At 43.2% G+C, this 12,065-nt stretch overlaps 1 long non-coding RNA gene across 2 annotated transcripts in view; it reads right to left on the reverse strand.

Moving 5' to 3' along the window:
- The window catches only part of LOC140906016 (uncharacterized), a 181,912-nt gene that overhangs the window by 18,105 nt on the left and 151,742 nt on the right, over positions 1-12,065 (reverse strand). For both annotated transcript variants that reach the window (XR_012157025.2, XR_012157024.2), the window contains one exon: positions 2,478-2,620. This is a non-coding gene — a long non-coding RNA (uncharacterized LOC140906016). The remainder of the gene's footprint in view (positions 1-2,477; positions 2,621-12,065) is intronic.

The following is a 12,065-nucleotide window of genomic DNA, read 5'->3' on the forward strand; positions in this document are numbered from 1 at the left end:
AACTTTTGTCGCTTAGGAGTGTGAAACACCCCCTGAATGACAAAAATTTTAATGATGAAAAGCACCAGTATGGACAGCAATTGTCAGCAAGAGGTGCTCTCCTGCCCACGAAGCTACCACCCTTTATTGGGGGTGGTTTTATTTTGTTGTCAGGAGAGCTCTCTCCTGGCAACAAAGAGCAGCTACACTGAGTGTCTTACAACAGCCATGCTGTTGTAAGGTGCACAGTGTAGTCATAGCCTTAAGTGATAGATGTTAGCAAGTAGAAGAACTAGATGTATTCTTTGAACAGATGCTATTGTTACAAGCTAGGTGAAATGTTGTTATGAGTTAAGTTAAAGCCTTGTTCAAATTGATGTGTGAATGCACCCCTCATTTAAGATAGTTAAAAGAGACAGTTAAGGTTAGACAGATAGTTAAAAGAGACACCTAAAACAAGGCCTAACTGGGTCTGCTCAGAGACTAGTGCCATGTGGATGCAGGGAGTTTCCCCAACGGGGTAGGGAGAGCAGGTGTGTGTGGGTGCGGAATTCATGAAGAATCTGAGAACAGATTGTGACGTTACACTCCATATGCTTTATAAAAATGGGTTTATAAGTGTGAATATGATGTAACTGTAATATGCTTTATGCAAAAGGTCTCTTGTAAGGCATCATTACAAAGCGTAGAATCTACTGAGCGTGTTCATTCTATTTGTATGAATGTATCATTCTTGTATCTGAAACTAGAAATATGAAATATTACTCTGAAGTCCTGTGGTAATTATGCAAAGTGTGGGCCATTATGGTGGCTTGGAATCTTGATGGCTCCCATTAACTAGGACAATTGGTTGTGAATGGCTCTGTTTACCTGCAAAACTTCCTGGGTACGTGCTGGCCAGCCTTGGAAGAATGGAGACTAGGGGTCTCACAGGACATGTGACCATGTCACATGATACTGGAATCCATCTTAAACCTAGTGCTTTTCCACTTAGAAGGAGGGGTGGGAACTGAGAGAGAGACAAAGGATTCCCACCTTGTGCCAAAGCTATAAAAGGGGGTGGAACAGAAAAGAGGAGTCCTAGTCATGTGGAATTATCTGCTTTTCATCCAAGATGCCGGCTGGAACTAACCAGATCTGTACCAGGGGAAAGGATTGGGCCCAGACTAGGAAGAAGTCTAGTCTGTGAAAGAAGCCTATTGGAACATCTAAGGATGAGATTTACCTGTATTCAGTTTCTTAATGTATTAGGCTTAGACTTGCGTGTTTTGTTTTATTTTGCTTTATTCTGTCTGCTATTACTGGAAACCACTTAAATCCTGCTTTTTATACTTAATACAATCACTTTTGCTTATTAATTGACCCAGAGTAAGTAACTGACACCTGGGGAGCAAACAGCTGTGCATATCTCTCTCTATCAGTGTTATTGAGGGTGGACAGTTTATGAGTTTACCCTGTATAAGCTTTATACAGAGTAAAACAGATTTATTTGGGGTTTGGATCCTATTGGGAACTGGGTGTCTGGATGCTTGAGGTAGGTGACCCGCTGAGCAGTTTTTGGTTAAAATCTGCAGCTTTGGGGGTGTGGTTCAGACCCTGGTTCTGTGTTGCAGCAGGCTAATGTGTCTGGCTCAACAAGCAGGGTTCTGGAGTCCCAAGCTGGCAGGGAAAACGGGCTCAGAGGTAATCTCAGCACATCCAGTGACAGTCCCAAGGGGGTCTCTGTGACCCAACCCATCACACAGATAAGAATGAAAAGGGAGGCAAAAGCAGAAAAGGCAGCCAATAGCCTGTGAGCACAGCGTGACTGCTAGAGAGCATGCCTCAGAGTCTGCTGGTTAAAGAGGCTTGAGCTTGTAAACTAAAGAAACTGCTCCTTTTGGTTTTGGTTCCTCTTGCATTTGGAGAAGATGGACTTTGTCCACTCCTTGTGGATAAACAAGATTGCATCACTGAATACCAGACTCCATCAATTTCTGCTTCCAATTTGCAAAACCCCAGATCCCCAAACTTAGACTGGCCACTAGGATCAAGAAGAGGCAACACTATGATTGTCCTTCTGTCACTGGGCCAGACCCTTCTTGTTCCTCACCAGGAGGACGCATTCTTGAATAAAGTTTACAGTCATTTTAGCTATCACTACTATACATATACATGAGAGAACAGGGCTTAAATAAAACAGGCTTCTGTTCACATAAGAGTAGAAAGGAAAAGAAAAATGTAAAAGAAGTGAGATATGAAGGCTCAGCCATCAACATAGAGCATGCGTATCTGTACATATACGAACGAGATTTGGTGCCATAATAATTCAGCTTTACAGTTCTTGTACCTGAAATGATTATGACAGGACACCACTTTAAAATATGTAGCCTCTATTCTAATGCGTGAATAAGTAATGAAAGATTTTAATACTTCACAGAAAAGTGAGAGTCACTACAGGAGAACCCACTAAAATATAGTAATTGTAGAATAAAGTTGTATTAGAACAAGTCACTCACCATTAGGGGCACTGCTTTGTGACACATCTTGGGATTAGCTCTTGAGCAGTTTGATGCCCCCTCCTTTGGTTGCTCACTCCTGGGTGTGTGTCTCTCTGGACTTGGTTGCTCCCTCTTCATGGTTTAGTTCTCCAGCCAGGTCACTATGAAACCCCAGAATGGAAAAACTAAAGTTAGTCCTGAGAGACTAAGTCAGGCAGTCTTCTGAGCCACAGCACAGTCTGTGCCACTTTCCCAGTGGTTGGTAGGGAAACCCAGGCCCACTCACTACTCCAAGTTCCAGCACAGGGACCCTATGCCCTAACAATAGTCTATCAAACATCAGACCCTGTTGCTGTTTCCTCCCTATCTCCTGGCCCACCTCTGGGTTACCACTGGAACTTCCTCTGCTCCTTGTGGCTACTTCACCCCTCTCTTGCCACAGTCAGTATCTGAGGCAGGATCATAGGGCCTACTCACCCCCTAGACTTCCTCCTTATACATAGCCACTTCACTAGGGAGTGACTGTAAAGTTCTTCCCAGTAGCCTCTTCCTGCTGTCACCTTGTTGGCTTTATACTCAGTCTGGCTCTGCCCAGCTAGACTTCATCAATTAGCCTTTAACAGGTCCTGGCTCTCCTCCAGGTGCAACCTGACACAGGGTTAACTGGCCCTTCTTACCTCAGGCCTTGTGTGGGATAGACACACCATCACAAAGTCTTGGGGTGTATTATTATTGTTCATTATTTCTAGTATGGGGACAGGACTTCACCCCTTCTCTTTGTATGCATGAGGCAGAGGAAAAGAAAGTGGACACTCACACCAATTGTCCCAAGTGCACTATCATATCTACATAACCTGCTGCTCTCTGTCTGCTGAGCTGCTACTACTCATTCACATTCCAACAAATGCTAACATGATACATGAAGAAGAGAACTAGATATTTGTTGAAGTGACTGTATATTTTCAGACCCACTCCCTTCCTTCTTCTCCTGCCAACTATTGCAGCCAGCACCTCCCTTCCTGACTCTAAATGAAAACTCTTTGACAGCCATGTCTAGCTGGATGTGCAACAAAAATTCCTGGGGATACAAATCTTTTCTTTGGCTGTGCTCTACAAATCTAAAGAGGTCTTACAGTTGTTATTCCTCATTGTTGACCTCATTCAAGCAACAGTCTATCCTCTCTCATACTTTGTCTCCAGCCGATACACCAGTGCTGATTCTCTTTTGCAAACAGTAATCTGCGATATCACATCACAAATTATCTTCTCCACGAGGTAACTTTAGCTAAGCATGTGAGCCTTGCCTTGTGAAACTAGAGGACTTGCTCTTATGATCTTTACTCAGATGAGTAGTCCTTACTATGGGACTATTCACTTGCGTAAGTATGATTCACGTGAGTAGCAACTGCAAGATTAGACCCTAAAAATCAGATTTTTCAGGTGTGCAGCAGCTACAACTTGGGTCAGGTTTTCCAAAGTGCTCTGCACCACCAGCTCCTATTTCAATCCCTACCGCCAAGGGCTTCTTAAAATGTGGCCACCTACTTCGGTGCCTAACTGGGGGGGTCTGAGCCCTTTTGAAAAGGTAGTCCCAACTGCCGGTGCTAAATTGTGTGAAAATCTGGCCCAATATCTGCATGTGTTCGCACATTCCAGGCCAAATCCTGTTTGCCTTACACAAGCAAGAAGCCCCATTAAAATCAAAGGAGATGGTTCTTGATGTGCATATCCTGTCCTTTTTTTGACCAACCATCTCTTGGCAGATACACGTAGCAGAGTACCTGAAAACCCCACAAGTTTTAGATGTCCATGATAAAAGACAATGCCCATGTTTTGGCCCCTGGCTATTTTTCATGTTTATGTCAATAAAGTGCAACACACCAGTTGATGTACAACACCCATGTGCTGCATTATGGCTCTAGGTTGCCTTGGCAACCCATGGAAAGGGTTTTGAAGAGCCAGAGAGGCCCATGCTAATGAAAACAAGCATTCAGGGAGCCTCTTCTCCAGGTGGGTGAGAAGAGGCTCCCTGCAGAGTTCCCTCACCCAGACTGCTTTCAAATAGACAGTTGTTTTGTTTTATTTTTTTCACTCCCCTCTGCTCCTTTCCACAGTAAAATGCAACTCCTGATTAAAAGTTCTGAGACAACTCTTTGAAGCCTCAGATTAATAGGTTTCTTTATGAATCCAAATTAGATGGTCAACATATTTTCCTTCAAAAAAAAAAGTACTATTATGGAAATGTTTGTTGTTGTTGTTGCCATCTTTTACATGTTTAATCTCCCACATGTGCATCTGTGCCAGATGGTGCTGTGAGTAACAGTGAAGATAATCTTTGAACGCTGTCTTCATTAGGTTGAACTTAACCCCCAGGCTGCTGTAGATGCATGCTGCTGCCTCTCCCACTGCTCCCATTTGGCCACCAAACTGAATCATGGCTGCAGTCTAATAGTGAAGGCTTTGTAATCCTGGGCCCTCTTAACAGGCCTGATCCCCCATGTGCTCTGCACATAGAATTCCCATTGAATTCCAGGAGGATTCTATGCACAGAGCTCTTGTAACAGTGATTCTAGGCTGTTGAATTCCATGAGTCCTGCCCAAGCAGCACTGGTAGCTCAGTTTACCCTCCTGCCATTGCACATGTACAGGGGTACCCCGATGTGAGATGTGGGTATTGTTTCTTTATAATGGTAGCATGAAGTGAGATAAGAGGAACTGGGAAAGATTCTTGGCAAAATCTCTAACACACACAGAGGGAAGCTTTAGAGCTTCCTGTCTTATTTAAGTTCCTTTTTCAGTGCAGTACTGCCAACCCCAATTGTTAAAAAATTATAAATCAGGTTGCCAGAATGATGAGATTATCTTGATCATCATGAGATTTTTAAAAATAATAATGTATTGGGGGTGGGGGTTGTTTTTATGTGTCTGCTGGTTTTTAAGTCTATTGGAGGGAGCTCCCCATTCCCAAAGTGTACATGAGTATTTCAGGGTCAAAATTTAACCTGAAATGCCCTTGCAAAAATATGGAATGCCCCGAAGGGGACACCCCTTGCCCTCTCCTAATCTCTGGAGTGGGGGAGTTGCCATTTTGTCCCTTTCCATTCCCCTCACTTAGCATTATCCTCTTTCCTTCCCCATCCCATTTCCCTCCCCAGCCCATTCGATTTTGTTTCAAGTCATATTCCCACTCCACACTCCTATACAGACTCTTGTCCCTCTCCTCCCCAAGTTACATTCACCTATCCCTATAGGAAGGGGTATGTTATTCCCTTGATGTATCCTGGTGGCATTTGTTTGGTTTGTTTTTGTCTCCTTCCTCTGACGTGTCAGACTTGGCCATGGCTGGAGATGGGACACTGGATAGGGTGGTGCTCTGAGATGGCACTGAGAATTCCCTTTCTCAGGTGCTTGGCTGGTGTGTCTCGTTCCCATGCTCAGGGTCTGATTGCCATATTTGGAGTTGGGAAGGAATTTCCTCCTGGAATTTTTTCACCTTTCTCTGGGGTATGGGGATCACTTGCTAGCATCAGCTGGCCATATCCCATCTAATCAGTGGCCTGCCATTGCAGGATCCTCAGCCATTGGTGCATCTCAACCCTTCCTGTTCTCTGCCCCACCCCAGCCCACCCATGGCACACAATTGTTGAGTCTACTGCAGGCTGAAATACTTTGGTCCAATTCTGGTTGCTGGGCTTGGTATGGGAGTTGATTAGTGTCAGTGGCCTGTAATATACAGGATGTCAGACTGGATGATATGCTGGTCCATTCTGGCCTTCATCTCTGTGACTGGCTCTTTCCCTTTACAAAATCCTATCCCTCACATTTTCCCTCTGCTCCTCCCCCTGTCCCCAAAAAGGCTTTGAGCACCCCAAATTCCTGTGCATACTGCTCAGTCTCTCTCTAGCCCTCCCAGAATCTCTCTTGAACCCCACATTCCTCTGCATGATTCTCAATTTCTCCCTGCATCCACAATTCCCCTTGCACCCTACATACTATGGTCTCATTATAGTTTCCTGGCCAGTCCAGCTCACTAACCACAGACCCTGGGGGAGGGGGATCTTCCCTGAATCTGCCTGGCTTCAGTCTCATTGAAATCAGTGGGAGGTAGCAGTTGTCATTACTAGGGGCAGTCTCACCTCCACGTCCAAAGCCTGTAGGGAAATGATAATCATTTTGGCTGAGCGCAGTTTGGCTTCAGCCCCATTGAAAGTAGTGGGAGATGGCTGCCATTTTGAATTAGGAAAATGTCACAGGTTTTGAAGACTGGAACCTGAGATCACGCGAGGCTTTAAAAAAAATTGAAACCCAACTCAAATCTTGCCAGGCTCATGGCCAAATCAGGAGAGTTGGTAGTGCTGCTGGCTACGAGAGCAGAAAATAGCTTTTTCTGGGATTCTTTACCCATAAATGACACTGTGCCAGAAACTAGCTTGTGTTGAACCAGCATCAATGAGAGGAAAAGAAATTGCTCAAATTTAATGCTCCACCAGCCTTTCAGTTTGATAATACCTATGTGGAAGGAATGCTTCCCCTGGTCCTAAACCACAGTGAAGCTTATCACACAGAGCAGTGAAGTATCGGTCCACTTGTTAATCTGTGCAAGTAGGAGTGAAACTGAAAATGTTTATAAATCATTTGCCTTTGCAGAAGAAGGAGATAAGAACAACTATGACAACATTCCTAAAACATTTGTTAAGGGTTTCATTCCAAACTGGAATGTAATACGTGAATGGGCTTTACCAAAGTGTGAAGAGGCCTGGAGAAAACACTGAAGCCTTGATAAGGACCTCTATGGGGAAAAAAAATGCACAATGGCCTAAATTTCTTTAAATGACCAGTGATTTTGCGGTGCCCAAGACACCTTTTGAGGGCCCTAGTTTTCGAAGGGCAGGTGCTCACCCCTTTCTGAAAATTAGGCTCCTTTAAGGTGCCACAAGAGCCACGCAAAAACTAAGGCTCGTAAAATCACTCATTATGTTTGAAAATTTAGGTCCCTGTGACTTGAGTGTCCATAAGGAAGAGCACATAAGACATAGTTTTGTAGCTGGGATTTTAAACAAGTCGCTTTCTGAAAACTTTTACAATGAATGCCTGAGGTGACCATGAAGCAGGCTGTGCAATTAATATGGTAGGCTGTCCAAGCTGCCCAGCAAGAAAGTAGTTAAAGCATGGTGGTGCAAGTAGCAGCCAAGGAATAAGCAGCATATTATTCAGTAAAATTTTAAGATCTTACTATTAGCAAGTAATTATTATTGTACCCTTTCATAATTCCTGCGTAACAGGTATAACCCTTACGGCCAGAGGCATGTATATGCTGGATCAACCTTCTGGTTTACATTGCTCCAAGCAAACACAGAGCCCTTCCCTGCCAGGTGGTGAGTTGCCTCTCATCCTGGTCCTGTTGTTGGAGGTTGGACCATCCTGTGATTTGGCAAGTCAGTGCATTGCTTGTGTTCAAGGACACCCCTGCATCTCTACTACGCTGAGCAGGCATATTTCTGGGGGTTAAATGAACACCCAAGATTTGTGATTACTCATTTGGATATGGCAAAGACATCTAATCTCACCCATAATGAATTTCAGTGCAGAAATATTTAACACTTATATTACAGAATTTAAAGCACTTGATCTGTTCCTTGTGGTTTCTAAAGTCTGCAATACTATGCTGCCAATGAAAACAAAGACTGGGCCATGCAAAGAAACAGCTAGTTCAGCAAAAACTGGAGCTTCATATATCTGGAATGGAGAAGAGGAAAAACATCCTCTACCCACAGAAATGCTGCTCTATTTTGCTCCTGAAACTGGCAATTTAGGCATGTGAATTACACCAGAAGCATGGGAAGAATTTGCTTTATGTTGAAACTGCTAAAAATACAAGATTATGTTGCAACCATTATAATACTGCATGCAGTTCTGGTTGCCCCATCTCAAAAAAGATATATTAGAAATGGAAAAGGTACAGAGAAGGGCAACAAAAATGATGAGGGGTATGGAATAGCTTCCATATGAGGAGCGATTAAAAAGAATGAGACCATTCAGCTTGGAAAAGAGACAACTAAGGTGTTTATCGAGGGGGCAGGGATAAGATAGCGGTCTATACAATCATGACTGGTATGGGGAAAGTGAATAAGGAACCTTTATTTACCTCTTCACATAACAAACGAACCATGGGTCACCAAATGAAATTAATAGGCATGAGGTTTAAAACAAACAGAAAGAAGTACTTCTTCACACAATGCACAGTTAATCAGTGGAACTCGTTGCCAAGGGATGTTATAAAGACCAAAATTGTAACTGGGTTCAAAGAAGAATTAGATAAATTCATGGAGGATATGTCCATCAATGGCTATTAGCCAAGATGGTCAGGGATACAACCCAACAGAGAGTCCCTAAGCTTCTGACTGCCAGATGCTGGGACTGGATGATAGGGGATGCATCACTTGATAGATTGACCTGTTCTGTTCATTCCCTCTGAAGCACCTGGCACTGGCCACAGTCAGACGACAGGATATTGGGCTAGATGGACCTTTAGTCTGACCCAGCACAACTGCGTTTATGTTCTTAATTCTGTTTTAACTGAAGCAACATCCCTTGGACACCTTGGTCCATCCAGTCATGAAGGGTAATCTGACTTTCTAGTAGCACATTAGCTTTAACTACAGTATTCAACATTACAGCACATAAACCATCCTGTATCATAAAGCAGCTGTTCTAATGCAGTATTACTCATGGCCATCATTCTAGACCGTATCCCTCTGACTTATATGCTAATAAAGATACAATTAAATTAATTCCTACCTTCAAACACAGACATTCTATCTCCTTCACTGATCCCTTAAAAAAGAACCTAGCTCTCCTACAGCACTTTTTATCAGTAGATCTCAAATCACTTTACAACGAAGGTCAGTATCACCATCACCATTTTACAGATGGGGAAACTGTGGCACAGAGCAGCAAGTGACTTGCCCAAGGTCACCCAGAAGGTGGGAACACAATCCAGGTCTCTCGAGTCTCAGTCCAGTGCTCTAGGCAACACTGTCTCCACACATGCACACACCGCTGGAATTGCTGTTGAAGGACCATGAACTTTCCCATTTATACAGGAATCACCTTCACTGAAAATGGAACCCTAGGTGTAAACTTCATGATGCACAAAGAAATAGCTAAGCAACTTGTATCATCATTAATAGGTATCATATGGCTATATTCACATTCATTGCACTTCATCAACCTCCTGCACTTGTGTTCATTCGCATAATTTTAATCCTGAGAGTTTTGCTGTCAAAAGACTGGATCAGAGCCACTGAATCTAGTGCAAAGTGTAAGTCATCACTAAAGGCTTTCCCCTGGAGAGGGTGTATGCACGTGCATGCGTGTATACTGAGCATAGGGCTAGGAGCTAGGTATCCCAAGTTCTTTTCCCATCTTTGCCAGTGATTTGCCTTAATACATTGTGCTTATAGTATACACAGCAGCACTTTAAAAACATTATTTAGCTACCTCTCACAAACCTATATATGTTAGGTACTGCCTCTTCATTCCTTATGGCAACTTGGTCTCCCGGGACACAAGGAGGGAGCAGTTCCTGTGCTTAGGAAGTATTGGGACTGCAACTGCGCACAGCCACTGCATGAGGCAGATTGGGTGAAAAGAAGGGATGCTTGCTCTGTTTCTTCTCTCCTGCAGCAGCCAGATATAGACTTGTCCTAAATTTTCAGGGGTAACAGTGTTGTCAACCCAAAGGGTTCAAAAATCATGCGTCAGGCCCCCAAAGTCATGAGATTTCTTTTTTTAAGGCTCCTTTTAAAGCCAAACAATAATTTGCCTCCTGGACTTTGAGCCTTTATAAGTCACATTTACAAACTTTTTTCTGCAATCATATGATCTAGAAGCTTAATTTTCTTTCTAAATGAAAGCTGAAATTCTTACATAATCCTCCTTTATTTTTTGGAAGTAGTTGTACTGTTGAACATGTAGGTTACCCAAGCATGAATCATTTCCAAAGTACAGACAGGAGCTATTTTGTGCATATAAAGATTTCATACAAAACTATGATTAAACATGTTGTGACAGGTTCGGTCACAGAGACCCCTTTGGGACTGTCACCTGACATACTGAAATTACCTCTGAGTCCGTTTTTCCTGCCAGCTTGGGCATTCAGAACCTGCCTTGTTGAGCCAGACACACTAGCCTGCTGTAACACAGACCCAGGTCTGGTCCACGCCCCCAAAGCTGCAGACTTTAACCAAAAACTGCTCAGCAGCACTCAGACACCCAGCTTCCAGTGGGATGCAAACCCCAAATAAATCTGTTTTACTCTGTATAAAGCTTATACAGGGTAAACTCATAAATTGTCCACCCTCTATAACACTGATAGAGAGATATGCACAGCTGTTTGCTCTCCCAGGTATTAATCACTTACTCTGTGTTAATTAATAAACAAAAGTGATTTTATTAAGTATAAAAAGTAGGATTTAAGTGGTTTCAAGTAATAGACAGAACAAAGTAAGTTACCAAGCAAAATAAAACAAAACATGCAAGTCTAAGCCTAATACATTAAGAAACTTTACAGGTAAATCTCACCCTCAGAGAAGTTCCAATAAGCTTCTTTCACAGACTAGACTTCTTCCTAGTCTGGGCCCAATCCTTTTCCCTGGTACAATTCTTGTTAGTTCCAGCTCAGGTGGCAACTAGGGGATTTCTCATAATTGGCAGCCCCCTTTGTTCTGTTCCACCCCCTTTTATAGCTTTGGCACAAAGCGAGACTCTTTTGTCTCTCTGGGTTCTCACTTCTCCTTCTAAATAGAAAAGCACCAGGTTTAAGATGGATTCCCGTACCCTGTGAAATGGTCACATGTCCTGTGAGACTTCATTCGTCCAGGGCTGGCCTGCATGTATCCAGGGAAGTTTGCAAGTAAATAGAGCCATTTACAACCAATTACTGTAGTCAATGGGAGCCATCAAGCCTCCAAACCACCATTAATGGCCCACACTTTGCATAATTACAATAGGTCTTCAGACTTATACTTCATATTTCTAGCTTCAGATACAAGAATGATACATACGTACAAATAGGATGAATACACTCAGTAGATTATAAGCTTTGTAGTGATACCTTACAAGAGACCTAAATTTGCATAAAGCATATTCCAGTTACATTATATTCATACTCATAAGCATATTTCCATAAAACATATGGAGTGCGATGTCACACATGTTTAATATGATTTCAATACCAATAACGGTTATCTGCCCATTCAGAAGCAGCAGTGATACGTAAAATCCTCCTGCCATTCTGAGAAGCAGCTCCTATAGGTACTGGCCTAGGAGCAAGAAGGAGAGATAAGTGACAAAGTGTTGCCCTCACAACTTTGAACAGGGAGACCATCAGGAGCCTCCAGAAAGGGGAAGAACCCCCAGGACCTGAGAGGTTTCCTAACCTGGAAGCTTGAGACATGGTCAGCCTGTGGGACCGGGCCAGGGAGGAGGAGATGGACACATGCCATCCATCCTGTGTGCTACATGGTCCACGTAATTAAGGATAGTATCATAATGCATATGCACAAAGGGTCTGAATTAAGGTTGAAATAGGCATCCTTAAATATG

This window comes from Lepidochelys kempii, chromosome 2 (assembly GCF_965140285.1).
Source record: "Lepidochelys kempii isolate rLepKem1 chromosome 2, rLepKem1.hap1, whole genome shotgun sequence".
NCBI lineage: Eukaryota > Metazoa > Chordata > Testudines > Cheloniidae > Lepidochelys > Lepidochelys kempii.